We start from the raw sequence: 27491 nt of genomic DNA, 5'->3' as shown, positions 1-27491 counted from the left end.
TTAAAGTATATCAGTGACTTATGCAGATGAAATATGGAATATAGCATTCCATAAAGTATGATATGTGTATATCTCTCTATGTACATGTATCTGTCACTATTAGTCTTTGCATGTGTGTGTGTGTGTGTGTATGTGTATAGTATTAATGTCCCTTTTCTACATATCTGTTTGTAACTAGTCATTTATAATCACCCAATACATAATTAAATTTATTTGCTAAAGGCATAACAGTGATTAAAAAGTTAATAACATTTAGTAAATATCGATAATTTCTTCTACCCACAGAAGTAAATAATTCTAAATGTTGATTAAAGGGCTCTAAATCTAGATGATTTGGGCCATATTCCTGTTATATTTGTCCCTATGTAATCTCTAGTGTGTGAATATATAAATAATATTGATTGCAAACAGCTTGCTAAATTGTTTTGTGATATCCTGCCTTCAAGAATATATGAAATCTAATCTTGCTAATTTAAATCTGACTGACAAGAAAATATTGATTGAGAAGATGAGAACAATAAGAAAGTCATTTAAATGTTGCTATAAGATATCAAAACTTAACATAGAAGAGACTGATGTCAAAGAATACCATATTGAGCTTCAAGATTTAAAATGTTTACCTCTTCTTTGTTGAGACAGATATTTTACAGAGAGTGGAGTAAAATTTCTGCTGAGGAGAGGAACTGTGTCAGCAATGGGGAACAGTGTAGAAGAATATTAAAGCACCAAGAAGTGGCAATACAAATAGGGTAATGAAAGACAGATTTTGCTAAGAGCTGAAGGCAAACAGGACTTTCACTCCAAAGTAACAAATTATGAGACGTGAATGCAGAAATCAGCTACACTTTGCAGAAAGAAAGGTAAGAGAAGTCAAGTAAGACAAGTTAATGCAACTGAAAAAAGAACAGGAGAAAATATTAAAGACATGTTCATGTCCTTGGAGGAAAGATAAACTAATAAATAATAAATAACAGTTTTATTAGTTATTTAACAAATAACTAATAAAAAATAAATACTAGAGAAAATGGGCTTGCTTAGAAACAAGTAAACAACAATAGCAATGCCTCAAAAGGTCTATATTAGATATTTTTGGAGTAATCCAAGAACCAGCAAATAAACAGAAATGATTAATACTTTATATAAAATGATAAAAACTAAACAGCTTAAAATCATAGAAAATATCATGATATCAAGGTATTACCTTCAAAAGGCAAAAATCCTTATAGCTCTGACCATAGTTTCTTTATATCTGAAGTCATTTCTAATACAAAGATGGAAGTAGAAATAGGAATATGCAAATATCCACACATAAAGGATGAAAAAAAAATTGAAACCAAGTTATCAAGAAAAATATACTAGCCAAGAAGGCTGGTTGCTCTATGATGTAGTATCTACGGAGGAATGGACTATAAAAGATCATGCATATGATGCTAAATGAACTATATCAATAAATAGCTTTTAAACATTATTTAATTTTTTTCAGGAATACATGTTTCCCTAGTTATTACATGAAATAAAATCAATAAATCCACTAGGAACCGGCTGATGTTAAGAAAAAAAATGCAGAATATAATAGAGATTCACTGAGGGTTTTAATTTCTTAATATTTTTTATGACTTATCTACCTAACTTTATAACTGTGACCATGAATTTACAGCTCTACACAACAATCCCCACAAAACAAAATCAAGAGAGTCAACTAAATTAAAAGTTTAGAATTTTAAATATTAAATTAAAAAGAAAAAAACCTGTCACGAAAAATATAATCTGGAACACATTTTTAGTCTCTTCACAAATTCAGGCATCATCTAGAACTGGAGCATGTGGTTCCAGTCAGTTCTCGTCTGCCACATTTTTTTTTTTTTCTGAGACAGAGTCTTTCTCTGTTGCCCAGGATGGAGTACAGTGGCACATTCTCAGCTCACTGCAACAGCACCACCTCCACTCACTGCAACATCCAGCTTCGGGGTTCAAGTGATTCTCCTGCCTCAACCTCCCCAGTAGCTGGGATTACAGGCATGCGCCACCAGGCCCGTCTAATTTTTGTATTTTTAGTAGAGATGGGGTTTCACCATGTTTGCCAGGCTGGTCTCAAACTCTTGAGCTCAAGTGATCCACCCACCTCGGCTTCTCAAAATGCTGGGATTACAGTCATGAGCCACATGCCCGCCTCCCAGTCAGTTCTCTTCTGAAAGACTATTTCTTTTGCTATGTAGAATAGACATTACATTCCTCACTTAAACCTCTCTCATTGCCACCTCCTCTTTACCTAGTATAGGTACCCTTCCAGTGCACACAGCTAGAGAAGTCCTAGCACAGGTTCAATCTCATGACACACCTCCCCTACTAGACTCGGACTTCTCAATTTCCTGGAGGGTTTCCATAACAATTCCATGCCTTTATGTGACTACATCAAGAACTGGAACCAGTCCACACAACCCTCACTCTCAGTAGCTTTGCTAACTTCTTATTTACCCATCATTCCCTCCTTCCTGTCAGCACAAGTATCTCAACAATCTCATTTCTGCATGCATTTGTTCATTAAGCTGTAATCACGGCCCCCAAACTCATTAAAAAGATAACACTCCTTGGACTTTGGCTCTGAATCTCCTTCCAATGAGCTGCGCTCCCTGCCCTATTTCAACTACTATTCTAAGCTTGCAACTCAACTGCAAAATCTCGACCAAGGAGGGAGATCTCAATTTTGTATCCTTTAAAGAACGTTTTGCAATTTTTAACCTAAAGCCCTTCTCTAACTATTCTATCTGAAAACAGCCCCTCTATTCTTTATTTTTTTCTTAATATTATTACTTCTTAATATATCCACATATTTATTTGGTAATTTGGTTAACACCTATCTCTCCTTTCTAAAATATGTACCACTTGGTAGTAGATTTTCTTTTTATTTATTTATTTATTTATTTATTTATTTATTTATTTATTTATTTGCGGTAGTAGATTTTCTTAAAAAAAATCTATATTCCTATCACATAGAATAATCAACCAAATACAGCAATCACTTGATAAATACTTGTTTAATGAGTATGTAAACTTACTTAATCACTCAATAGTTTTTGAAACTTAAAAGGTTGGTATGACAACTGCTTGTTATTCACCTAAAATTCATTGTCCCTCTTCTTAAAGACATGACTTTCCAGCTAGAAACCACATTTCCCTACTTTTCTCATATGCAGTTGTGACTGTGTGACTATAATTAGATGAGTAGAATAGAAATACTGTGTATAATTTCTAGGCTGTCTTCAAGTTAAAGACAGGCTGTGGTCTCCGAAACTTGGCTCTTTTTCTCTTCATATGTGAACTCAGTGATGTCTGCAACCTAAAAGGCAACATATTATGGGATGAGAGAGCAACAAGGTGAAAGAAACCTGGGCTCCTGAATTACCTTGAGGAGCAGAACGGCCCCATTAGCACAGAAAGGCTGGCTTGTACCATGAGGGAATTTAACTGTTTTATGTAATGGACTTAATTTTGGAATCTTTTTCTTCTTTCATGCACTTGGCTTCCATGATTCTCTCTGTTATTTCTCTGAACTTAAATATTTTCTTAAAGGTTCTTTTCTTAAAGGTTCTTAAGGGTACTTTTCTGGTCAACCACTGTTCTTAATTTAATCCAGTGATTTTTCAATGTTTCAATCAATGAAATGTTTGAGAATTTAATAAAGGATATGTACATATATTCTTCTTTATACTAGTGCCTATACAGCATATAAACACTGGTAGTTTTTAATAACTCTGAAGCCTATCTTCGAATCCTCTAAGTAACTACAGTAACAGTATTAAAAAAAAGTTCTTGAGAAATGGCACATATTATCTTGGTTTAACTACCACTCATGTTCCAGGATATTTTCCTATCTAAATAAAGAAAATATACAACCATTTGCCAACCTTATCAAACCCTTTAGATTTGTCTCTAGTGCCCTTAGGATAGTCCAAACTAGACCTTTCAGGAGGGAGCCAGTATTTATCTCCAAACCTCCTTCTCAGCCATTTGCCACTCCCAGCACTTGGTGCTCCATACAATTTAAACTTTTTGCAGTTTCTCAAGCTCACCAGACTCTCAATTTTATAATATTTCATATCTCTTTCCTCTGCCTGAACATTGCTTACTCTCACTTACATATCTCTCTACTCTTCCAACAAGACTCCATCTGAAACCCATGCACCCTGTCCACATGCTACACCCCCAATACCTTTTTATTAACACACTTTATCCACCATATCTTCATTGCTGTTCAACTCTCAGCCTTTACCTCCCACAAAATCAAGGACTATCTGCCTTGTTCACTTTTACATCTCTCATACCTCTCACAGTGTTTGATATGTACTAGGTTCTTAATATATATTTTCTTCAATTATAAATTTGCTACACTTTTCTCAGCTATAGAAAGCTTAATGTTTAAGATGCTGGAGACCAGACATGGTGGCTCATGCCTGTAATCCCAGCACTTTAGGAGGCAGAGGCGGGCAGATCACCTGAGGTCAGGAGTTCAAGACCAGCCTGACTAACATGGTGAAACCCTGTCTCTACTAAAAATACAAAAAAATTAGCCAGGCATGGTGGTGCGTGCCTGTAATCCCAGCTACTCAGGAGGTTGAGGCAGGAGAATTGCTTGAACCTGGGAGGCGGAGGTTGCAGTGAGCTGAGATTGTGCCATTGCACTCCAGTTTGGGTGACAGAGAGAGACACTGTCTCGAGAGAAAAAAATAAAGGAAAGATGTTGGAAATAAAAAAAATTCTGGTGTTGAAGTAAACTGTATCTCCTTGATGCATGATTCTCAACTGTTCTGAAGAATATTCTTTCAGTTGGAAAGAAATATCTCCCCTCTGAATTCCCAGTGTTTTATGACTCTCTCAACATGGTATGACAGACTAATCTTTCAGTGGATAGGCTGTGTATTGTGTTCATATTTTCATCCTTCATAGAATGAAGCACAGTTCCTTACATATCTTGAAATATCTCCACAGTACATTGCATGACAAAAGCAGGGTTTAAAACACTGTATGTAATTGAAGGAGGTGTAAATTGTATGCTTTTATTTGATTTATAGTCAAAGAACTCACAAGGGGCCAGTGGGAGCGGAGTGGATGAGAAACAAGGATGGTGGGGAGACTTTTCACTCTATATATTTGTCTACTTTTGTGATTTCAACATGAATATGTTTATCTTAAAAATAATTAAAATTTCTAACACCTTCTTTATAAGAAAAACATAACAAAAGTTTAAAATCAAGGGATAGCCTTGGAGACATTATTTGAAACATATAAGACAAAGTATCAGCACTCAGAATGTATATAGCAAATGCCAAAAAGTCAATAAAAAAAGATAAACAACTTAATAAAGATTGTCAAAGTTATAAGGAAGCACTTCACTGAAGAGAACACTTGAATAAATAAAGATACATTTATAATAAAAATGATGAATGTATTGCACTTTGTATATAAGGTCTCCATCGCTCACTTCATTTCAGAGATTTACTAGATATCTTTCTGTTTTCATTTAGAATCAAAAATATGAAAATTTTAAAAGCCTTAAAATATCATTTACCCAACAAATAAAAGTTAAAACATTGGACAATATTAAGAATTGGAGGCCGGGCGTGGTAGCTCACGCCTGTAATCCCAGCACTTTGGGAGGCCGAGATGGGCGGATCATCTGAGGTCAGGAGTTCAAGACCAGCCTGACCAACATGGAGAAACCCCGTCTCTACTAAAACTACAAAAAAAAATTAGCCAGGCATGGTGGCGCATGCCTGTAATCCCAGCTACTTGGGAGGCTGAGGCAGGAGAATTGCTTGAACCTGGGAAGTGGAGGTTGCAGTGAGCTGAGATCACGCCATTGCACTCCAGCCTGGGCAACAAGAGCAAAATTCCATCTCAAAAAAAAAAAAAAAAAAGAATTGGAAAGGACTGAGGCAAATGGGAATGCTAGCAACTGCTGATGGAAGTAGAAATTTGTCCACTACCCTTGGAGAGAAATTTCAGTATTTCAGAGAGTGATTGGAAAAGTGGTAAAATTGAGACCACATATATCTCACAACATATAAATTCCACTTTGGGTATTATCCTAAGAAAAATTTGATACATGTTCACAAGGGTGCATATATAATTGTGTTCTTTGCAATGTTGTTTGAAATAGCAAACACATAGAAACAACTTAAATGCCTCTGAAATGTGCAATGCAGATGTTTTCAGTGTTCTCATATAACCTTGGCACTTATATTTTCCTTACACATTGAGGATGTTTTACTGCAAGCATCTGCCACTCTCTGCCTGAGGGTGTTCTCTAGCCAAGAACATGCTAGGGTTGCCTTGAGATGGGCTGGGATTCTAGAATTCATGGTCACAGGAGTAACCTTCAACCAATGACAGAAAGGAGTTTCAGATACACACCCCTGCTTCCTTGTCCTCAAGTGATACAACTCTGAAGTGGTCCACCATTAATCATATAGTAAGAAATGTGTAGCTGTGATTAAAAAATGATTAAAAATAGAAATGGTTAGAAATCAATATTTCAAAAGCCTTAAATGTGTAGAGACAGAAAGAGAGAAGACAAAGTTCATATGTTGTTTCTGTTTTGTGCAACCAGGTGGATGATGGATTGACATGGTAAAAGATTCTGGCAAAAAGATGATTATTTGAATTCAGACATCTTGAGGATGAAGTGCCTGTGGCTAACTGAATATACTGGCTTAAAGTTTGAGAGCAAGAAACAGGCTAGAGATGGGCTTATAATGGTATCTGAAGTTACGGTGATGGATGAGATGAACAAAGGAGAAAGAAAAGTAAGAGAGGGCAACCCAGGAAAAAGCAGTGAAGTTCATGAATATTTAAAGAATGAGCAGAAGATGTGCCTTCAAAAGGAAATAAAAGAAATAAGCTAATCTGGTGGAAGGAAACCCAGTGGTAAGAAAGAAAAATAAAATGCTTATTTCATAAATGTCCTACCTGAGGACATATTGACAATAGCTTCTGTTATGGTTTAAATATGTCCCCCAAAGTTTATACATTGGAAACTAAATTGCCATTGAAACAGTATTAAGAGGTGGGGCTTAGTAAGAAGTGATTGGGTCGTGAGGGTGGAGTCCTCCATAAATGGATTGTTATTGCTGGGCTGGGTTAGTTATTGTAAGAACGGGTTGTTGTAAAAGGGAATCCTTGGGCAGTAAGGCCATACTTTGGGCAGTATGGCCAAACCACTGGCTTTCCTTCCACCAGGTTAGCTTCTTCCTTTCATTTCCATTTGTAGGAGCATCTTCTGCTTATTCTTTAAATATTCTCTGTTGGTTGGAATGTAAATTAGTTCAAGCTCTGTGGAAGACAGTGTGGTGAATCCTCAAAGATCTAGAACCAGAAATACCACTTGACCCAGCAATCCCAGTACTGGGTATATACCCAAAGGAATATAAATCATTCTATTGCAAAGACACATGCATGCATATGTACATTGCAGCACTATTCACAATAGCAAAGACATGGAATCAACCCAAATGCCCATCAATGATAGACTGGATAAAGAAAATGTGGTACATATACACCATGGAATACTATGCAGCCATAAAAAGGAATGAGATCATGTCCTTTGCAGAGACTGGAAGCCATTATCCTCAGCAAACTAAGGCAGGAACAGAGAACCAAACACCACATGTTATGACTTACAAATGGGAGCTGAACAATGAGAACACATGGACACAGGGAAGGGAACAACACACACCGGGGCCTGCTGGGGGATGGGGTGTGGGGAGAGAGAGCATTAGGCAAAATAGCTAATGAATGTTAGGCTTAATACCTAGGTTATGGGTCGATAGGTGCAGCAAACCACCATGGTACATGTTTACCTATGTTAAAAAACCTACACTTCCTGCATATGTATCCCAGAACTTAAAATAGAAAAAAGTTTTTTAAAAAAGGGACTCTACCCCTCGGGCTCTCTGCTGTCATCTGTCTCACATTCTTGCTTCCACCAATGCCATTCTCTTGGAATTCCCAGCCTCCAGAACCATGAGCCATATAAATAACTATGGTTTATAATTTATCCCAGCCTGTGGTATCATGTTATAGCAACAGAAAATGGACTAAGACTGATTCTTAGAAACCTGTTTCTATTTTCAAATTCTAAGACAAATTCCAAGTTGCTACTACTGCTTCTTTACCTTCATCCCCATCTTTCTTATTTTTAAAACTTTTTGTTTTCAGGATTTCATTTCCCACTCAACTAAACCTACCCTTTGCTGATGCTGTAAATTTGAATGCTAGACCATCAAAATATATGTTTTTAAAAGAGACAATATTACAAAGTAGCTACAAAGCAACAAAACAAGACTGTCTGAAACACTTACAAAAGATTGCCACCCCCCTCCCCATTTTCGCTATTACAGAAACCCAACCTGGGTGATATATATATTACTATTCATCAAGCCAAAGGCATGTTCTCATGCCACTTCTCTCTTCTTTTCCATCTGTCTTAAGTGACATGGATTTAGAGAACCATACCTAAAGGGTCATTCTGAAGAATGCTTTTCATTTTATTAAGATTCTCTGAATTAGGTGAATGGTGTAGGTGGATAGTGTAACAGAGCTTTGATCCACCTGTGGAAACTCATGCAGTCGGCAGTCATCTTTAGAAATGTGCTTTAGATATCAAAAATGATAGTGTTACTTTCACTCAGAATACAAGAAGCAAGTCTGTTTGATACTCCAATTACCATTTGTTAATTACATAATCAGTAACATCTAGTTTTGTTTTGGTTTTAATTGCTTTTTCTCCACCTCCAGAATTTGCACGCACAGAATGTTTAAGCACAGGCCTAACTACTTTCCACATCTTTTCACATTCAATGCTTACAACAGTCATATGAAGTAGGCATTACTATCAATATTTGCAAGGGAAAAGGGGGTTTATAATAGATTAAAGACTTTGCTTATGGTAACACATAGATCATAAGTGAGTCAGAATTTGAAACCAAGTTTTCTGATTCCAAAGCCCATGGTTTTGAAAACTCTTGTCAAGATGGCATTGCAATAACATGGTTTGAGCCCCGTGCCTTTGCTTCCAACATGTAACAATAATAGATAAGTTTTAAAAGAGGTGATATAAAAGAAAAGTAATAGTCAAAAACAAGATAAACATACCAGAAATAAACTATAAACACAAAGTGAGGTACACTGCACCAGATGGTGTCTAGAATGAGAAGCAAGCCAATCCTTGTATCTGCAAAGTAACTGGATGCCACATGTGCCCCACAGGGAGTAATAATCAGTGCCAAGCTTACTGATTAAAACCTGAAGGTAAGACAAGAGGAAGCCGAACAACTGACTAACACCTCCCTTTCCCTGGAGCCATCCATGGCTTGCATAGAGCTGCTTTCTTGGGGAGGCCAAAGCAAGCAGCCATAATCTCACAGTCACATCCTGGGACAGACTGCTCTTTGATTTAGTGACTAGGTTTTTGATATCCCCATTAGCAGAGATTATAGACTGGGAAACGAGAGGGTACAGAGCCAACACTAAGATAATAGGACTGGTGCGGAAGGGCTAGCAATGAGAGAGAGAGAGAGAGAATTTTTAAATCCTTCTCATTCCAGTTAAGCCTGAAAACCAAAATTCTAAGCCATGAGAGAATGATATAAAAAGGCACCAGCAAAATGTTAAAAACAACATTCAGTGAAGTTATTCCAGAAGACATGAAAATAATAGAGCAGTTTCAGAATAACTTCAAAATAAGCAGGCTAGGATTTTGGAAGAGACAAGAAATAACATCAATACAACGTGTAACAAAGTAAGTAGAAATAAAACATTTGAAGTGGCGATGAGAATCAATTAAAATTTCCAGAAAAGAAAAACATTGTCAAAAAAATAAATTCTGGAGTGGACATAGTCAAAAAAAGAATTAGTAAGTGGGAAGATGTCTCAGTAATTCACCAAAAGTGCAGCACAGATAGATATATAAAATAGTGTGAAAGAGAATTTAAGAAATATGTATATTATGAAACTTTAACATATATCTATTACGGAGTTCCAGAAAAAGAGATTAGAGCTAATGTTAAAAGAAGCAGTGCCAGGCACTGTGGCTCATGCCTGTAATCCCAGCACTTTGAGAGGCCAAGGTGGGCGGATCACAAGGTCATGAGATCAAGACCATCCTGGCTAACATGGTGAAACCCCGTCTCTACTAAAAATAATAATAAAAAAAATTAGCCGGGCATGGTGGTGGATGCCTGTAGTCCCAGCTACTTAGGAGGCTGAAGTAGAAGAATCGCTTGAACCCGGGAGACGGAGGTTGCAGTGAGCCGAGATCCCGCCACTGCACTCCAGCCTTGGCAACAGAGCAAGACTCTGTCAAAAAAAAAAAAAAAAAAAAAAAAAAAAGCAATATTTGTGCTTTTGTGGGAACAAAATTGTGGAAATAATATAATTTCAGGAAGATCAAAGTGTCTAGAAAGATGAACAAACTCTATGCCTCTATGCTCTCTCCCCAGTAAGAAGAAGAATAAAACTATACTGCTACTCTCTAGGAAAGTCTTTAAGGACCCAAAATTTGTCTGGGATGATAGGATCTAGTCCTATAGATTATTTTCTATATTTTGATGGAATAAATTATCTTTAACATAAATTGATCAATCCATTTGAAAGAATGCAGCTGATATAATATGTACTCTTAAAGAGAAGGCACGATTTCACTGTATCAGATGTCAACTGCTACAAGGGTACAGAAAAGCCTGAAATTTAGTGACCAAGAGAATTGAAGAAGTAAATCAAAGAGTGTCATAACCCTGGCACATGTCCAGGCTACTCTCTCATCCCTATGTGAGCTCATAAGTGCACACACACACACACACACACCACCACCACCAACCTGGTCTATAGGCAAAGGAGAAGTAATCATCAATATGGTAATAAATACATAAGAAAAGCAACAAACCCACTAGTGATATATTCTGTAACAAGTGCTTGGTGTTACGCTTCACACCATTGGTGAAGCATTTTTTTTTCTTGTTTTATTCAGAACACTTGTCAGAAGACTCTTTCGTTTTATTTCATCTACACATGTCTTCAAAACTAAGTGCATAACTAGGAGGAAAAGACATTGCCTTAAGACGTTAGAGGCCTAAGCACAAGATATGTGTTTATGTTTGTCTGTGAATATATGTTTTATATATAGATAAGAGAGATCAGCATATATTAATTTGTGACCATATAGCCACTGTTTCCTAGTAATCAAATACGTAATCTAAACATCTATGGAAGACTAGCTTTACATAAGAAAATATACACCTTCTTAAAATCACGGTATTAAAATTATGTGGTTGATTTCAGTTTTTAAAAGATGCCTCTGTCTCAGCAGCAAATCAATAAGTAAATATACAAAGAAAAGACAGGCGTTACTAGTTTAAGATTAAATGTTAGGAGAACTAAGAAGTAGGTCTTTAGTTTTTCACGATTTATGTACTTTCATTAGAGGGAAGCTCATTCTTTTGTAGCGTCTCTCCAAAGCCTAGTAACTTCCTGCCTTGTGGTTAGACTTTATAACCAAGGAAAATAATAAAGTTCCCTTTAATTTTTGGTCTTTACATTCATTTGGAGGGAATAGGTAAGTGGTAAACATTTTTTAAAACATCTTTATACAAAAAGGATAAACTTTCAAAGGTCTAATCTCTTGGCCTTTTAAAAACCCTCAGCCACACCTTAACTTTACTTGAGATATAGTGAAAGAAAATCCAAAATGATTTATATGTCCTTTCCTGACTATTCATATTAAGATAATAACAAAAGACCTTATTAACAAAACGCTTTGGGCAATTATGATAAGACCACAATTTTTTAAAGCTCAAAAGATTCATGCAAATGAAATCTTTGACATTTTCTTTCAAAAAAATATTTTCACTTTCCTGCAGCACTAATAAACAGCTAGGAACTGTGTATGTGGGCAAGGGAGAATGAATGTAACAGGTGACGAGAGCATAATGAACTTGTTCTCTTAGAAAAGGATTTGTCAGTCACATTTTGCAATTGTTGAAGGAAGCTTGTATCAAATCATAGAAACAGTTCGGAAAATAATTATTCTTTTTATACATAATTTTTGTATAAATCCAAGCCTATTACTTAGTTCCACAACAGTTCATTTTTCCTTAAATCTTTGCAAAAGAGAGCTAAGTAATGCTTCCAAATTGCCTTATAACTGAAAGCACATTCATTTTTTTCTTAAAAGCTTTCTTCCCTTTGAAAAGTTTTGGAGCTTCTAACTCCAATATATTTTTTCAGTTTCTTAGTTTACTTTAGCAAACAGAATGTATAAGTCTCCAAAAACAAGAGCCTACTCTAGTAAATTTTATTTTTTAAGTGAGTATACAAAATTTGTATTACGCAGCTGCTCTTTAAAAAGTTTAAATGAATGTGACGCACGAAGTAACCACACAGACCTCTATATTTCATCAGATCAACAGGGTGAAAGCACATTTTTCACTTCGTCTCAGTTGGTAACATCTAATGCAGTCACCTTGTTAATAAAATTGCTTTTTTAGCAAAGTCAACAACAGCAATGATATCTTGGCACTTAATAAATTGTAAAACTGAATCTGCAATTTTTGCCGAAGAAAAACATTTCTATTAACATTTCTAGGAATATTCTCTATAGGCTCTGATATTTTTAAAATAAGAAGCACATTTAAAATAGAGTTATAAGTATGACTACACGGGGAGTTAAACACAATTTACACTCTGAGACATTGTTTTCCAGAAAACATAAGCCTAGCAACTTTCAAAATATTTGCACCGAAATAAAAACTACTTGGTACCATTTCAAATTTTTTTAAAGTGTGTAAAGTTTCAATGAAATATGAGCAAACAAGACAAAAAGAAACAAAAGAAGTTTGCATGCCACTTCCTAAAAGAAATTTAAACAATTCTTTGCCAGGAATAACATCCACATACTACAAGAAGGGAACTGTTGAAATCAAACACACTTGCTTTTTAATATTTAAAGATGCACTTTTTTTTTTTTTCCTATTTTAAGTTAAAAATAAGAGGACACACCAGTGATCTGGCTGGCAGTCAGATAACGCACAGGCCCTGACCCTTCAACTGGCCAGGAATTCTCACACAAAGCTCTTTTCATGCAGACTGCGCTATATATTCCTAAGATAAGGCGGCAAAACATCAAGCCGTGGAGAAGTGACACAAAGTCGAACTAAATGAAATGTTTACATATATTCTGTCACACCGTTGTTCCTTCATCATCTATCCCACACATGATTTGCCTAAAACAATGTTGATTCAAGTTGAAGAGAAGCATGATTTAAACCAAAGGACAATTTTCAGAAAAAGGACACACAAGACAATACAAATATTGTATTTTTCTGTTTGCATCACCAAGGTTAGTGTGAAATCAAGCAGAAACAAAAGCACATCGTCTAAGAACTTCTAAGAAATGCTTTTGCTATCATTTCCCTCAAAGCACAACAGATTTCTTAACTTGTTTTACAACATAGAAAGTATATTTTAAATATAATATCTTAAATCTGCACTCACCATGAAAAAGCAACAGTTGCGTAGAGTAAAAGTGTGCTATTTTCTGCCCCTGTTCCATTTCAGTTTTGCCTATGGTTGTCCAACACCCAAAAGCCCAGAGCTGCCACCCAGAGGCCCCTTCCACAAGCTGGCTTATTTGCCTGTCAATCTGAGTGCCGGCTTCTCTATCATGCAGCTGTGCACTTTGCTGAAGTTCTAATATAATTTCCATACGCTTCCCACCGCCTGAAGTAGGCGATTTGTTCTTTCAGTTCAATGAATACTCAAATCACTTTTCAGGTAACTGTAGGATCAAGCTTTAAGTTGTTCACCCTCAAGTTAAGGAGTTCTTGGTAAGAAGTGGGTGGAGAGAAGTAAGCTCACTACAAGGGAATTCAGAGTGTAATCAGAACGCAGAGAGAAACTTCCTCTTTTTTCCTTCCTTGCTAGGCTGAGCTACTAGTGCCTCTTTCACAGAACTTAGGAATGTAAAGGGAGGACACAAAGAGGCCCCGCCAGACAACCCTTTCTCAATCAATTAGCTTGCAGCCATTACTTGTGACCTTAGGTCACACAGCGTAAGTGTGTGGGGCGTGCCTTCAGGGGTCCCAAGGCTACTTATTACAGCTTAGATAACCAAAACCAAGCAGACACTAAAATCTAGAAATATTTTAATAGAAAATGTACTGAAGATGTGACTAAAGGTAAACTCCGAGTGTCTTTTTGTAGTAACTACTATCTAATCCAGTCAAAGATTTTTTTTTTTTTACATTAAGAAATCTAAAACAATGTTTTCCATGTTGGATCAAACAGGATTTAGAATGAAGCAGTGAAACTTTTTTTTATATTAAATTTCAAGCTGGGAATAGAGAAATGACAAATAATGTATCATATAGATCACAGGATCACATATGTGTTACTCATATAGCTCAGGTTCCAAGGTCTCATTTGAGTTTTGTAAAGAATGCTGGTTTATTACACCTAACTGCAGAGTAGAACTACCGTAAACAAAGTTCTCTATGCTTAAGGAAGTCAAAATAATATCACTTTAGGGGCTAGGAACAACTATTTTAAACTCTAAAGATTACATACTATCTTACTATCATGATTTCTCTCATTCTCATAGTTGTTTTAATGAGAATTTCCTTTTGAGTTCTATTTCAGACAAATGTTTTTTCTCTTTAACGTTTTTTTAAAATGAGAACTCAAAATAACAGAAAATAGGAGAAACACTAAAGGAAAAGGTAAGATTTTAAAACTACAGATTTGTGTAAATTTCATACTGTAAGTTTTCATATTCCTTCAAAACACTAAAAAATAGTAGCCACCACCATCAATAAATCAATGATACAGAAACATCAGGCAATTTTATTTCAAATTAAATCCATGCTTTTGAATAATACAACCCAATTAAGAAGCACAGGCTTTGATACTGATTGGATTAGCCAATCTCTTCCCTCCAAAAAGGCTGTTACTCAGAAATGGATTTGCCACACCCAACGTTTTCTCAATCTTTTTACTTGATGATGCCACAAGGCATGTCTGACTCAGCACAGTGCAGGAATGGCAATATTCCTCATGGATACCTGGCCAACTAAATTGTCTGCAAAGTGGACAGTGACATAAATAAAACAGACAAACCAAAAAAAAAAAAAAAAATCAAGAATAAATAAGACAGCTGTAAAAAAATAGTGGCCAAATAATACTGTCTGATGGATAGAGTCAATTTTAAAAACTGCAGTAACAAATAATGTGGTAATAGGAGTGTTAAAATCAGTTATGGGTGGGGGTTAGGGCAGAAATTAAGAGTTTCTACTTTCTCCAATATACAATAGAGAGTCATTGATAGGTTTGAAAAAACAGATTGACATTGCCTCTCAATAAATTTTAAATAATAATAATTTGATGTCTTTTAGTGATTCTGTTATGGATGTTTTATATATTGAAAACAGGCATTATTGAAAACCATTTCTGGCTCTTTAGCTAATAGATATGTAGAAAATCAAAAATTCTAATTACTGTTTGAGGAATACCTAGTTTTTAGAAATTTCTACAACTTAGCACCACCCTATCATTGCATGTTTCATCTTACTCTGTTATAAAAAGAGCAAGCTTCTCTTTTTCTTGTTTCTTTCATTTGAGACTAACAAATCACTTCTAAAAGTCAACAAGGCCAGCAGGTCTTATGCATTAGAAGTCTGCAATTAAACACCTGAAGATCTGGCCTCTATTCTGACAGAGCTACACGCACAAAACAAAGGACTTTCTGATAAAAGTGCAAAAAAGGTCACTAATAACCTACATAAAACATAAAACATACATCAGCACTTGAAAGGGCCTTGGTGAGTTCACAGTCCATAATGTATTTTTTTTTAATGGCCAGTTGACTAAAACAACCACAGACATTCTGAATTACATACAGGTTACAGAAAAAAATCCCATTTTAAAAGTGATTGAAAAGATCACTACCAGGATGCTATTGAAAAAAGTTGGTCGGTTTCCACCATCATTTCACGGGGATATTGTCCACTGCTCTAGATGTCGTGGTGACTTTATCAAACATTGCAGAACATTTTTCACTAAGTTCATCTAACTTGAAAAACATCTCAATAGCTTAGATAATTCTACCACTAAAACCCTATGATGTGTATTTAGAGATGCTAAGTTAGAATAAATATGAAAATAATTAAAATTATATTTTAATTAAATAAAAGGCCATTCAAAATGGTATGACATAATAATAATATATGAAGTTACAAAGACATAATTTCAAAACATCACATAATAAAAGAAAATACTTGCTACTTATTATGTCATGTTGATATTTTCTACTCTAATCCTATCATGCATCTATACATTTGTCCAATCATTTGGAATGTCTTGGAAGATAGTCATTTTGGGATGAAGGAAGAGTTGAACTAAAATCAAAGACCTGAAAAATATTGCCATAAAAATTTTAGTTTTCCATGACATCTGGTTAGCAGTCCACCATCACAAGGTGGTCTCAGCTAACTTTTTGTTAAAATACTTAAACTGAAAAGCACATCTCTCAACAATTCTAAAAACTAAGATTAATAGCGGTAATATCTTTACCATTCTTCTAAAGCTAATGATGTTGGGCTAAGAAAAACAGGTGGTCTGCATTGTAGAAAGATTAGTCCTATCCATCTGAAAATTAAGAAGGTATTTTAACATTTCTTGATTAACTGCAGTCATATTTATGGCCTGTTCCACCAAAACTTGGACTGCCATAATTACATCGGGTATCAATAGAAGGTGCTGGTTCTTAGGGTACATAGTGCGGTGTCCTTATATCACTATCTCTTCCTATTTTGGCATTAGTACCCAAAAACAGAAAGTTGCAGCGAGGTGGAGTTGGGGGAGGACGGGGCAGGGAGGGCTGGCATGTAACACATTACATCCCCCCAAAATTAGTTAAAATGAGTTATACAGTAGGAGAGAGAGGAAGATGGTGAGGAAATGAACTTACTGTACTAGGAATAGTAGCTTTTCATCCTTGTGATATAACAAGGTTTGGGACATAAGAGACCTACTTACTATTGAGAGCAAAGTCAGATTGCATAGATGTGTCCTGGTCTCTAGCTGCTGGGAGGTCCACACACCAACGTGTCACCCAGCTGGAGCAACATGAAGTGGATTTAATCAGCATGAATGGGATTTAACCAGCAAGAAGTGAATAGTAAGAAAACAACAGGTGTTATCTGGTTGTAAATATGACATTGGATAGATCTAAGCTAATCCAGAGTGTTGAGCCAATAAAAAAACAAATATAAAGGTGGAGCCTATACACAAATACTACAGAGAAAATGGGATAAGAACATTTTTAAAAGGAGAGCAATAAGTAAATATACTATTATTAAAACAGGTGAAAACAGGGATTTTAAATAAAATTCACAAAGCCATGATCCCTATCATACAGGACAAGAAGGAGGAAATGGCTTAAAATAAAAGGAAGAAAATGAAACGGAGGTATACACTTAAAAATAAAAAAAAGAAAAGAAAGAAACCATAATGGATTTAAAAAAAAAATGAAGTAAGGATGATAAATGACACTGGAAAATTACAACAGTGAAATCAATGACAAACTTTAAAAAATAAGAGATGTGTTTGAAATCTGTAGCAACAATATAGGTAAGCTTGCTGGAAGAAATCTTCTAATATTTGATTTCACATGTTTTTAAATCTAAAATGTCACAAAACATAAGGAAAACTTAAAAGTATATTCTATGTTCTACCCAAAAAGACACAGGCACTTGTGTGTTCATCACAGCACTATTCATAATAACAAAGACATGGAATCAACCTAGATACCCATCAGTGGTGGACTGGATTAAGAAAATATGGTACATACATACCATGGAATACTACACAGTCATGAAAAATAATAAAATCATGTCCTTTGCAGCAACATAGATGTAGCTGGAGGCCACTATCCTCAGCGAATTAGTGCAGGAACAGAAAACCAAATACTGTATATCCTCATTTATAAGTGGGAGCTAAACACCAGGTACCCATGGACATAAAGATGGAAACAATAGACCCGGGGGGTCACTAGACGGGGGAAGAGAGGGAGGGAGGAAAGGGCTAAACATATTGGGTACTATACTCACTACCTGGGTGACAGGATCATTCATACACAAAACTCAGCATGCTACACTATACCCATGTAATAAACCTGCACGTGTACTCCCCGAATCTAAAATAAAAATGATATTACGATATCACTTAAAAATGATATTATGAAAGAGAGAAACATGTCTATAAAAATGTGAATAACTTCAACATTATTAATGCATAACAGCTCTTGCACATTATTTTAAAGGAAAAAAAGGAGCAAACACTTTAATTTAAAAAGAATGGATAAAGAAGAGCAAGAGATGAGCGGTGGCTCATGCCTGTAATCCCAGCACTTTGGGAGGCCAAGGCGGGCAGATCACAAGGTCAGGAGATCGAGACCAGCCTGGCCAACATAGTGAAACCCGTCTCTACTAAAAATACAAAAAAATTAGCTGGGCATGGTGGCAGGTACCTGTAATCCCAGCTACTCGAGAGGCTGTGGGCAGGAGAACTGCTTGAACCCGAGAGGCAGAGGTAGCAGTGAGCCGAGATCGCCCCACTACACTCCAGCCCGGGCGACAGTGCAAGACTGCATCTCAAAAAAAAAAAACAAAAAACAAAACAAAACAAAAAAACCTGAAGCAACATTGATATATAGTGTACATTTTTATTTTTTTATCATTTAAAAACTAATATTCAAAGTGGGTTATTCTGTTGTAAAATGAGTATTGTCATATATTACACATGAGTATACAAATTAAAACAGGCTTTCTGGAAGGCAACTTATTTATACGTACCAAAAGTTTTGTACTTTTTGTTTTTATGTATTTATTTGTTGAACAAATAAGTATTTATTGATCACGTACTATGTCTCAGGCACTGTTTCAGATGCTAGGAATAAAGCATTTAACAAAACAAAATTTCTGCCTCGTTTATCTTCGATTCTATGAGGTAGAGATAACAAGTAGACAAATAAACATTACATATTAAGTACTACTGAATGTTAAGACAAAAATAACGCAGGATAAGACAAATAACTTCGGAGGCAGCAGATACTACATTTTACATAGGGGTTCAGGGAAATGTCTTTCTGGTGTGGTAACATTTCAGCAATAATCTGAGTGTAATATGGGAGTCTAACGTAATATATGGGAGAAAAGCACTTGTGGAGAGGGACGTACCAGTGAAAGGCTCTAAGATGGGGCACGATTCTCAGTGATACTTTGAGGGCCCTTTTGTAAGAAATTCATTAGTGAGATAAGGGTATGTGTAATGTGTGCACCATTTTTGTACAAAATTGTTTATAACTGCCAGGAAAACTGAAAATAGAGTATATCAATTCTTATGATATATTAGATATTGGTTAAAAATGGTATTTTCAAGAGTCATGAGATGTAAACTTTAGGTAAGCAAAAGCAGGGGGAAAAAAACAAACTGCAGATAATGTATGATTCCAATTTTGTAAGACGAGTATTTTTGAATATAGTTAAAAGATCAGGTATCAAAATGTTGATAGTAACTATCATCTCTGTATAGTAGAATATTGGATTTACTTTCTGATATTTTCTAAATTAAAAAAACATATAAGTATCTTTTTTAATAAAAGAAAAACATTAAACAAAGGAGAGGCAGACATTCCAACTTTGCTGTATCATTAATTTCAGCATTCTCTTTATCACACATCTTAAAGCCTTTAATTTTTTCAAATATTTTACTTTCCCAAATCTAGTTAGAATTTGAAATGATTCTTCTTTTTTAAGGAATGGAAATTTCCCCCTTCCCTTCAATTTCACTGCTTCTGCTCTGTTGCTTAGATTCACAGGAAGATTTTAAAAATAAATCTATAAAATCATGTTCATCTCTGTCTATAGCCTTTGTTTTCTCCTTCGAGAGCATATGGTGACAGTCATCTCATCCAGTGACAAATGCCCTCCCACAACATCTACTACTTTGACCCTTAATTAGATCTTCTCAGACAATCTAAAATAACTCATGTCTGAGACTCTCCCTATCTGTACAGATCCCAAAGGATTGGGAAGCAAGAAAGTATCTTACTGCAGCCGAGGATACATGTAGCCAAATGGGTGAGCAACTGGGAGTTGAGTGAGGTTGCTTTAAAAAAAAAAGAGAGAGAAAAGAAAGAAAGAAAAAGAAGAAAGAAAGGGAGAGAGAAAGGCAGAAAGAGAAGGAAGGAGGGAAGGAGGGAAGGAAGGAAACAAGAAAGAAAGAAAGGAAAGAAGGAAAGGAGGAAGGAAGGAGAAAGGGAAAGGGAAGAGAACAAGCATGCAAACACAGAGAAAACTATACAATTAGATCATTAATGAAAAGTGAAAGCTCAGCAAGGTATCAGAATGTGCAGGTGAAATCTCATGTTGAGAATCAGAGAGCAGGATGGTCAAGAGCACCCAGTTCAACAAGTTTTGTTTTGATAAATCTATAAAGCATACTGCCTGGGTGTTGCCTTTCAAAGCTCTTGTTAAAACAACAACAACAACAAAAAACCACTAAAACAAATAAAGAAAGTAAATATGAAGGTGAGAGAGAGAGAGAATATTAGATGATCTCCCATAATTTTAAAAAATGAATAAATGATTAGAATGGGAGCTGGGAAGGAAGAGGAAGAATGGCTCCTGGAGGGGTGTTAGGAAATGCACATGTATAATTGATTCTTGTGTTCACTGGTGTTGCTACATTAACGTAAGTGGAGATTTTAGAGCGGAATATAGAAAATGGTCTGACTGGACTGGCGATGATGGTAAAGGGGGTTGAGAAAGCTAGAGTGGTTGGAAAGCACAAGTTTGATTCAGATAGAAAAAAATAGAGACATTTACACAATAGAGAATGGAGAAAACTCACAAATTGGGAAGAAACAAAAGCACAGGTAGCATGTCTACAATAGTGACAGGTCAAAGCTGAAGTCTAATCCTATGGGAAACTATTTGAGGGGCAACTATTGAGCTCCTCAAGGGAGGATCGTTTGTGTGTGAGGCCTGGGCTTAACTGGGGTCCTGATATCCAGATTGTCTTTCATCTATCGTGGATGATACTGCCTGGCCCCCATATGCCTCATTGCCAATAGAATTCACCCAGTCAAGTGCTTGCTCTAGCTGTTGGGTGACCAAATCTGCTTGGGCTCCAGAGACAGACCTAGGAAGATAGTGTGGAATTAATAACAATTTTAACCAAGGAAAATATACCAGAGGCATTAGGCAAATGTGCTCCAGCATATTACAGCCACATGGAGTGGCAGAGTCAAGAACAAGAAACAAGACTGTATTTGGCCCTTATACAAGAATGTTTCTGAGATAAACCAGGGCTTCCTTGAGCAGACAGTGAAAAGCATGTCACATGCCACAACTCAAGGAGTGTGGAAAGGCCAACCTATTCAAATTATCTTTCCCTTTAGCCCTCCTTAGTTCTAAAAATCCCCTTAGAGATTTTGGTGCCAAAAATCCTTACCATACCAAGACACTAATTTGTATATGGGTAAAATACTATCTCTGGAACTTCTACAAAAATAAAATATAGTACATGTAAAGATCGTATTCACCTCCTTATGACCGTCTTCAGGCTTTAGATTAGGATATTCTGAATCAGAGGATGTTGGCAAAGAAGGCAAGCCTCTCAGGAGCAGGGCTGCCGAATTTGAGTTAATACTCTTAAACAACTGGCCCTAAATCACTAGTACCTAAAACTGTGGGTGCCTATGCTGTTACTGAAACTTTGCCTGTTGAGTTAGAGAATCCTGAAGAGTTAATCAAAGGCAGCATACTACTTTCCTGAGCTCCCTGAGCTAATATCCAAATGATCGAAACTAAATTTCCATTTATAAGAGGATATTATGGGATAATGAATATAAAAGCAAATAAAGTTCTATGATTCCAGTTCTAAAATTTTCAAGAAGAGCTATTTTTTCACATCCCACCTTCTGTTGAATTGGATGGGGGAATTGTTTTCATTTTCTCCCCAAGTCATAGCTCAATTAATTAACTTTCAAGCTTTTAAGAAAAGAAAATTGATTCTAACTATAGCATGTGATCAGAAAGGTATCCCAAATATCTGAGCTAAAGCATTTTGGAATATATTATACAGATTACATGTTACAAAGTTTATTCTTTTCTTGCCCTTTTCCCTTTCAGGAAGGAAAGCTTGAGAAGAAATCGTCAAATGTTGCAGGATTCTTGTAAGCACAGAGAACTATGAAGACGTGACAAGGAGGGTATCTTTTTCTTTCATGTTTGTCCAACAAGAGAGCACATTGTTAGTGTGGTTGAATTCCAACAAAAGAAGGCATAGAATGAATCTTGGTTGTTCCCTTTTACTTGCTAAATATGTACTGAATGAATAAATGGTGCATTATACATCTATAAAACAGCTGAGAATAACATTTGTAGTGAGTGTGAATCTATACAAATTTCCCAAGAAAACATGAAACTAGGATGCCTGCTGTGAAAGACAAAAGCTCTGATCATATTTTTAAAAGAAGGAAGTCTTAGCAGTTGATAAAAGATTGTTTTAGGCCTACAGACTGGTATACATTTAAGAAGGGGCTGGGCACGGTGGCTCACACCTGAAATACCAGCAACTTGGGAGACTGAGGAGAGAGGATTGCCTGAGCCCAGGAGTTCAAGACTAGCCTGGGCAATAGTGACATCCTATCTCTACAAAAAAATAAAGTTACAAAGGTGTGATAGTGCACACCTGTAGTCCCAGCTACACAGGGTAAGAGTGATGTTTAGGGAAAGAAAGGATGGGGACATTAACCAGAAGTCTCCAGTGACTGGCTCCTTCCCACCTTACCTCCCACCAGACTTTCCCCACCACTAATTGTATGCTAATTAAAGCAAAGCCAGCAGCCACTCTGTTTGTCATGGCCATGCCTTTTACTAGAGAGTCTTTGGTGTTTGGAGAGCCCTGCAGCCACAGTCTGCTTTCTCTCCTTTTTCTGGCTTCTCTTCTTTTTCATGTAGCTTGTTTCTTCTCTCTTTTAAGACTTATCTTAGATGTCACCTCCTCTGCTTCTGCCCAGACCCAGTTGAGTCCCTCTCCCCTGGCATCCAGTTGCTCTCTGTGACTGCTAGCATTGCACTTACTATCTTTCACTAAAAGGTAGAAATTTCATCCCTCTGCCAATTTGGTTTCAGAAATATCTCTTGATTCCATTCTCTGATCTTGTCCCAGTGCCTCTACTGTTTTGACTCAGGTAATTGTCATCTACTGCTCACCTGGTTTCTTACAAAGCCCCTTCCCTGGTTTTCCAGCCTCTCTCCAGCAGCTCAATAATCAAAATACTGCCAGAATTTTCTTCCTAAAATACATGCCATTTTTCTGCTCAACACCTTTAGTTTCCCTCATTTCCAAAATAATAAAAACCTAAACTTTTAACACAGCAAATAATAATAATATTCATCATAATTTGACCTTTATAGTCTCATTAGCCCACACTCCTACCACTCTTAATCTATGTTCTGGGCACATTAAATATCTGGCCATGCTCAAGAAACGTGTGCTCCTTAATATGTGTGTGCCTTCCACAGAGCCAGTTCCTTGCCATAAAATGCCTTTCTCCCATTTAGTTCTTTCTAAAACGCTAATTCATCTCCTAAGATGCTGCACAAGCACTCTTAAATAAATTATCCCAGTCTCTGCCAAGCAGAGCGATCTGCTAAATGTTATGTGAGGTCACAATATTTTGTTCATGTATCTAATTTAGTTTTTTGGGTTTTTTATTTGTTTTTCTTTTTCTCTTTCTTTTCTTCCTTTCTTTTTTTTTTTTTTTTTTTTTTTTTTTTTTTGAGACAGAGTCTCATTCTGTCACCCAGGCTGGAGTGCAGTGGTGCGATCTCGGCTCACTGAAACCTCTACCGCCTGGGTTCAAGCGATTCTCCAGCCTCAGCCTCCCGAGTAGCTGGGATTACAGGCACCCACCACCATGCCCGGCTAATTTTTGTATTTTTAGTAGAGACAGCATTTCACCATCTTGGCCAGGCTGGTCTTAAACTCCTGTCCTCGTGATCCGCCTGCCTCGGCCTCCCAAAGTGCTGGGGTTACAGGCATGAGCCACTGCTCCTGGCCTGATTTTGTATTTAGTACAGTATTTTAGTTGTTGATTTTATTTCTGCTTTTGGCTTTATGTCTTGCACGAAACAAATGTTACTTTTGTCCCTCCTCTATACCAATAGATGGTGACCTCATGGAGGCATCAAACTGCTTTATTGGTTTCAGTATTTCCAAAGCCTGTCACAACGTCTAGCACTCAGTAGGCAACTGCTGGATTACTGGGAAAGGAAAAGGAGAAAAGAGGAAGGGAGAGGAGGGGAGACGAGGGGAGGAGAGGGGAGAGGAGGGCAGGGGGGTGGAGGGGAGGGAAGGGGAGAGGAAGGGAGGGCAGGGAGAGTAGAGGAGGGGAGGGGAGAAGAGGAGAGAATGATATGACAGGAGATAATGTACTAAGACAAGGAGAGGAATGAAGACTCTATTAAAATTCCACAACTGAGAATGCATCATTGTTCTGAAGGTGGATATAACCTTTATAGCAAAGAAAAAGAAAACTATCTTAAATCAGATAACTAAAGGATTCCAATTTCAAGAAGGTAAAATAAATAATCTTTCCATAACTTTCTACTTCCAAAAATCATTGCAAAGAATGAGGAAGAAAAAGAAACTCTAATACAAATTGTGTTTCTTTCTGGTATAACAAATTCCCACAAACTTGGTGACTTAAAAACAACTGAAATTTCTTCCGTTACAGTTCTGGAGGCCAGAAACTTAACATCAGTTTTACTGGGGTAAAATCAAGCTTTTTGGCAGGGCCAAGTAAAAAGAGGACATGATTTCTAGAAAAAAAACAAAAAACAAAAAACAACAACAAAAACAAACAATAAAAAAAACACCTACCACATCATAAAATGGAAGAATAAACTAGGGAGACAGCCAAAATAAAAACAAAAACAAAACCCTAAATGCCGCCTCTTTATAAGAAGCCTTCAAGCGCAACTAGAGGTAAAAGTGGAAGGTAAAAGTGGAAGGAGATAAAAGTCTCCTGTCTCTTTCTACTTTTATCTGGAAGGAGCCAGGGTAGCAGGAGAGATTTCTCCAAGGGTAGTGGGAAGGGGACCTTTCTAGATTATTTGACCAGCTTGTCATTGTAGAAAATTGAATAGAAAGGCATTTTATAAAGATAATGGAGGGTTTGGGAAGACCTAGAAAAAAAATAAAAAGAAGAAGAATAGGAGGAAGGGAGGGAAAAAGGAAGGAGGGAAAAAGGGAGATAGGGAGATGGTGAGGGAGAAACTGAGCAAAAGAAAAATAAAGGTGGCTCACGCCTGTAATCCCAGACATTGGGAGGCCAAGGCGGGCAGATCACTTGAGATCAGGAGTTCGAGACCAGCCTGGCCAACATGGTGAAACCTCGTTTCTAATAAAAATACCAAAAACATTAGCCAGACTTTGTGGCACACGCCTGTAATCCCAACTACTCGGGAGGCTGAGGCAGGAGAATCGCTTGAACCCGGGAAGCAGAGGCTGCAGTGAGCCGAGATCCCACCACTGCACTCCAGCCTGGGTGACAGAGAGAGACTCCATCAAAAAAAAGAAAGAAAGAGAGAGAGAGAAGGAGGAAGGAGGGATGGAGGGAGGCAGGGAGGGAGGAAGGGAGGGACAGAGGGAGGGAGGGAGGGAGGGAGGGAGGGAGGGAGGGAGGGAGGGAGGAAGGAAGGAAGGAAGGGCACTGACTTTAAGAGAAAATGAAAATTCTGCTACAGTAAAGAGAATGCAATCATATCACATCACCAGGCTCAGCAGTAAACATTATTTGTATAGTCTTACTAACTATAAATTCAGATACAGATTTAAATTAAAACAATAAAAATAGTGATATAGCTATACTGGGAGAATCAAGAATTTGGAGGTCTTAAGGAAGTTTAAATCCACATCTATAGCAACAAGAAATCAATTGTTAGAGCACTAACTCTAAAAATCATGAGATAGATGTATAGATGTTATTTAAAACCACAAAAGTAAAATACAAATTAAAGAGTTTGAAAGTGGTTCCTTTCCTGCAGTTGTGCCAAAAGGTTTATTTCTTTAGTTACTAGCCTTTAAATTTACCTGAATTTTAAATATATGCACATGTATTCATTTGGTAAAAGTTATTTTTTAAGGAAATATTAAATTTATTTAGCCCATACCTCTCTTTACTTTGTTTAGAATTGTAGCCACATGTCCTCTTTTTTCTTTAAAATATTTCTATAAAAGTAAGTTATACTACAACTATAACTTTATTAATGAGTCAATGCACAAATGCATGCTTTAGTCACTCTGCTCTTCACAGATAATCGAAATTGATATAATGTCATGTTTATTAACAAGTTATACATTAGATGATAAATATAGCTTCTTGCAAAAATCCGTAGATCAAACTTGAGAAAGAAAAGAGTTTATTTTATAAAGTGACTATGCATTCCTAAAATCGTCTGTATTATTTTTACCTGGTTTGCAGAACGTTGAACTGTCTCCAGATGAAGAACTGGTTGGGCCTTGCTATTTCTTCTCATCTTCACATCACCATGGGCAAGCTAAAGAAAGCTGGAGAGAAGAAATGTTGATTTGTAAATTCAGAATTGGCACTCATTCAAAAACTTCCTATAGGTATACTAATGCTCATCTCATCAACTTGTTAATAAAAAGGTCTTATACATATCCCTTAACTTTAAAACTAATTTAATGCAAAATCATATTTTTTCAGAGTAAATGGCTGTTTAAAAATAATATTTCCACCAAACACACACAGAGCAAAGTACAAGGAGAGTTTACACAACAGGATGAGATTCTCAGTTATTATTTCTGGAGAGCATCCTAGTCTGATGTTTTTCCTTTCGCCATTCTTAGAGAAAGTACGCTGTCCAAAACAGATCAATCTAAGTCCTCCTTATTTCCTCAGGAATACAGGTCAGGCAACACGCAGTATCCTTGGGAAAGTGGCCCAAAATGACCAAAAAGGCCATCTCAGTAAGACATCAGGAAGCACAACTGTTTCCAGTGACACCAACATAACAAAAAACAAAACGCTCTAGAACTATGTGCTTTCTGAATCATAGTTTGTAAAAATACTGCACATGCTGTGTTTTGACCACCCAAGATAAATTAAAGTCACCTTATCCCTCTAAAAGCATCTTGGTCCTACTGATGTTTATGATTCTAAAATCAGGAGCATGGGTGGGACCCTCTCTGTTCCTGGGAAAGGATCAGTCAGTATCTGCTAAGGCGATGTTAGAAAAAAGCTTTAAAATACCCCCTTTGTTGCAAAACTGCTATGGGAATTTATGGTATGCAACATCAAAGGAATAAAATTCAGGTCACCTCTGTTGGATGTAGCCATGTGGGTGTGT

The 27491-nt window shown here is 36.6% G+C and overlaps 1 long non-coding RNA gene across 1 annotated transcript in view; it reads right to left on the bottom strand.

The window, feature by feature from the left end:
- The window catches only part of LOC134729744 (uncharacterized), a 111110-nt gene extending 84466 nt beyond the window's left edge, over positions 1-26644 (bottom strand). Inside the window, exon 1 of the long non-coding RNA XR_010111145.1 lies at positions 26592-26644. This is a non-coding gene — a long non-coding RNA (uncharacterized LOC134729744). The remainder of the gene's footprint in view (positions 1-26591) is intronic.
- Between the last annotated feature and the right edge of the window lie 847 nt (positions 26645-27491).

Source organism: Pan paniscus, chromosome 22, assembly GCF_029289425.2.
Source record: "Pan paniscus chromosome 22, NHGRI_mPanPan1-v2.0_pri, whole genome shotgun sequence".
Taxonomy (NCBI): Eukaryota; Metazoa; Chordata; class Mammalia; order Primates; family Hominidae; genus Pan; species Pan paniscus.
Note: the sequence above shows the minus strand (reverse complement) of the source record. Positions and strands in the feature narration are given on the sequence as shown.